This window comes from Octodon degus, unplaced genomic scaffold, assembly GCF_000260255.1.
Source record: "Octodon degus isolate 3935 unplaced genomic scaffold, OctDeg1.0 scaffold00010, whole genome shotgun sequence".
Taxonomy (NCBI): domain Eukaryota; kingdom Metazoa; phylum Chordata; class Mammalia; order Rodentia; family Octodontidae; genus Octodon; species Octodon degus.
In genome coordinates this window covers 2,715,145-2,719,589 of record NW_004524586.1, presented here as the reverse complement: position 1 = coordinate 2,719,589, position 4,445 = coordinate 2,715,145, and positions in this window count along the sequence as shown.

The following is a 4,445-nucleotide window of genomic DNA, read 5'->3' as shown; positions in this document are numbered from 1 at the left end:
GCATTTACCAATTTTGTTTATCCCTTTAAAGAACAAACTTGGATTCATTGACTTGTGTGCTTGTTAAAGTCTCAATTTTATTAACTTCTGCTAGTCTTTATAATTTCTGTAATTTTTTTTTTTTTTTTTGCGGAACCGGGGATTGAACTCAGGCCCTTGCGCTTGCCAGGGAAGCACTTATTCCACAGAGCCATCTCCCCGGCCCCTAATTTCTGTGCTCTTTATAATTTTTTTTCTCTACTAGTTCTGGATTGGAATTGCTTTTATTTTTCTAGGCCCTTGAGGTGCCTCGCCAGGTTATCCATTTGAGATTGCCCTGTTTTCTAATGTGGACATTCACACTTATAAGCGGCCTTCTCCCAACTGCTTTCATTGTAGTCTGCAGCCTGGCATGTGGTGCTACCATTGTCATTTGAATCTAGAAACTTCTAAAGTTCTTCTCTGACCAAGAGTTATTCCAGAGTACTTTTGTAATTGCTCTAGTTTCTTTTGCCAGTAACATTGCCCTATGTTCTGATAGTATATATATTATTTCAATTATTTTGTATCTATTTAAATAGCTTTATGGCATACGACAGGGTCTATTATGGAAAAAACTGTTGCAGGAAAGATTGTGCATTCTGTTGTTGCTGGATAACACACTGTAGATGTGTGAAATCCATCTGTGTAATGGTGTCAGCCGATCTCCCTCTCTCACAGTTGACCTATTCGTGGTCGTGGGTATTGGCATCTCCCGTTATAACTTCATTGACATTATTTGACCTTTTCTGTTCAGTAGTATGTATTTGTTTTAGGAAATTATGTGTACTGGCATTTAGTATTCATATATTTAAAATTTTCTTTTTCTGTTGAATTCTTTCTTTTACCAGTGAGTAGTGACTTTCTTTGTCTCTTTTGACTGGTTTTGCCTTGGAGTTCCCTTTACCTAAAAACGAGGCAGCAGCTGCTGCTCACTTTCAGGTAGCTGATGCAGAAAAGTGTCATTTTACATTCTTTCCTTTTCAGTTTATGTGCTTCTTTGTGAATGAGATGAGTCTCTTTGAGGCAAAATATGATTGACTTTTGCTTTTGATCCAACCTCCCCAGAGGTGACTTTTGACTGGGGAGTCAAGAGCGTTCCAGTGCGAATTGTTACTGAAAGGTATTTACTGCACCTGCCAATGCATCGTTTACCATCTTTATGCCTTTACGTTTTCCTTTCATTTACTTCATATCCCTGTCGGGTGCAGTCTTGGGTTCTTTGGTATTGCAGGCATTATTCTGTCTGGAATTCTTTTGAGTACAGCACTGTGCAAGGCTGATCTTATCATAATGAATTTCTCAGGGTGCTCTTTGTCATGGAAAGTTTTGTTTCTCTGTCAGTTTTGAAAGATAGTTTTGAAGGATATATGAATTTGGGTTGAAAGGTGTTTTTTTTCTTGGGGCTTGAAAATTTTCCTCCAAGCTCTCTTGACCTTCGAAGTTTGTGTTGTGAAACGCGTTGTTCTGACAGGTTTGCTTTCATGTTACTTGATGTTTTTCTCTAATAGCTTTAGTTATTCTTCCTTTGTGCTGAATTGCTGTAATTTTAACTGTGATATTTCATGGAAAAGAAGTTTTTTTTCTATTTATGGCTATTTCAGGTTTATTGTCCAGCACATTGAGTTTTTTCCCCTAGTCTTGGAAGATTTTCTTCTATACTTTCTTGATATTAACCTCATGCCAATTGTGTTTCCTTCCAATCCTCTCTTAACTCCTGTAATGCTGGAGGTGTTTTTTGTCAATTAAGAGCTCTTGGAGCCAGTTTCCGTGGTGTTCTGCTGTTTTTAGTGTAGCTCTGAGTACACATCTACTACAGGAACCTTGTCTTCTATTTCTGACTTTCTCTCTTCACATGTGTCTTTCTGCTGACCACTCTTTCTTTCTTTCCTTCTTTTTTCCATTTTTTAAAAAAATTATTTGGTACAGGGACTCACTATGCATGTTGGACTCAAAGTGATCCTCCTGTTTTCAGCCTTCCCAGCACTGGGATTATAGGCATGCACCACTACGCCTGGACTCTGTTGCTAACTCAACACATCCTGGGGGTGGGGCCAGTAGAACCCCAGTCTCTGCGCTTCCCAAAGCAGGCCCTTAGTCCGCTGAGCTATCTCACCAGCCACTGTTGCCCACACCTTCAATAAGAATTTTTAAATACATCTTGGAGTTCTGCTTTATTTCTTTTCATGATCTCTAATCCTTTACCAAAATGGTAAACTCCTTTACCAAAATATGTGTGTTCATTTACTTATTTCTTCTTTGACCTCTTCAAACACTATGATCATGTGGTTTTTTTTTAACTTCCTTCATTTCAGTGCCCATAAAATCAGCTTTTGGGGGAGTTAAGAATTTTTAGAGGCATTTATTGCCTTTTCTTCTGTTTCCATTGTGAAGGTAGAGGATCAGTGAGGTCTTTGCAGTCGGTGTATTTCTCTTTGATGAGACCTTGGCTTTGCTTATATTCATGGATTTTATACCTCTTTGATGTCACAGGAACAGTCTCAGTTGTTGCATTACAAGGAGAGGTCACTAGAATTTATGTCAGCATCTACAGAACCATTCAGACATCACTCACCTAACATAAAACTTGTTTCAGTAATTATACTTTTCCAATACCCTAGAAAGACTACAGTATCGCACTGATGACAGGCCAGCTGCGATGCAGAGGGTAAGGGAGTGAAAGAGGCAGGGAATGCCTGTGAAGAAGAAAGGAGGAAGAAGTAACAGAAAATGAAGACGAGAAAAGAGGGAGAGCTTTTCTGGCATTGTTTTATATCTAGAGAGAAGGGCTAATGGAAAGGGGGTTGAGAGAATATTTACAAGGACAGAGCAGGATAAAAAGAGGGAGAAGTATAATCAGAGATTGAGGGAAGGTGTGAGACTTCAGGGCCAGTTAATAATGCTGTTATCTTCTGCTTAATTCTCTGCACAAAATTTTTGGTGAGGTTTAATCTGATACCTCTACAAAGATACTGATTAAACCAAACTACAAATTAATTTCTATTCTCCTTTGCACATATACAAACTCCTCTTACGTCTATACTAGATAAAAGGTAAAGTAGAGAAAGGAGCTGAAAGACCCCTCGAGAATAACCCCGCATAAAAATAAGAGTTCTCTCAGTCCTGTTTATGCTGGAGTCAAGATCCAGTGTTGACAAATGGAGCAATACTTCTGTGCGTGTGTGTTGCGGGGGAGGGACAGCTGGGCGGGCGGGTGCCAGGCTCGCTGCTGGGGCCGCCTTATGCCCCCTGTAGGCACTGGAGGATCTGCTTGGTCTCAGCTGTGCTCCTGAGGCCTTGGCTAGGCAGAGGTTGTTTACCTCTGTCTTAGGCTAAAGCGTCTTCAGTGTGTGTGTGTGTGTGTGTGTGTGTGTACAATATGGCTGGGCAAGTTCACAGTTTTCCATTGATTAAAAAAAAAAATTGTCTCCTTCCCTGCACGATATTCCCTGCAGCTGCTTGCTCTGTTCTTTCCATAGGACTGCGTGTGGCAGTCACATAGTCCTCTGCAGTGCTCCCCCGGGCCTCTGCGTTCCACAAAGCGGTCATTACGCAGCTCATGGGCTCTGCGGCCCTGGGCTCGAGGGGCTCCGCAGGATTCTGTCCAGGGATGGGAGACAACGGGCACGTAAGGGTAGGTGGCGGACTGAACGGCTTGAGCGCACAGAACTAGTAGGATAAAAGAAATTGTAAAATAGGCAGAGAAGAGACAAGGAAAATTAAATTTTAGAAATGAACTTTGTCTGAGCAATGTTTGAGCCCCTGTGTCTGAGTTACTTAGCGTTACGGCCACAGGGGCGTCTGCTTTCCTACCAAGGAACCCCCCGCCTTCTCTGACCGCTCCACTGTCTCCGTTGGATGCAAACGCTGCATTTTCTTTACCGGTTCATCTATTGATGGACAGCTATGCTGCTTCCAAGAGTTAGCTATTATGAAGCGCACTGCTACAGACATGGTGTACACACATCATTGCGGTATCATGCCTTTGAATCTTAGGGAAGATACCTAGAGGGATGGCCAAATGAAACTTCTATTGTTAGTTTTCAGAGGCAGCTCCATATTGAACTTTTTTCTTTTAAATGTATTTGGTACAGAGTCTCACTGCGCAGCTCAGACTCATAGTGATCCTCCTATTTTCCGCCTCCCCAGCGCTGGGGTTTCAGGTGTGCGTCACCATACCCGGTCTTGTGGCCAGCTCAGTGCACCCAGGGCAGGGCCGGCATACTGATTTTTGTAGTGGTTGTTATATCAGTTTACAGTTCTACCAAGAGAAAAGAAGGGTGCCTTTCTCCTCGTGGATTCACCAGCATTTGTTATGGGTTGATTTACTGGCGGTTGCCATTTTTTCTGGAATGACATAGACTCTCAGTGTTGTTTTAATTTGCATTTCTCAAATGAGCAGTGATGTTCAACTTTTTTTTTTTTTT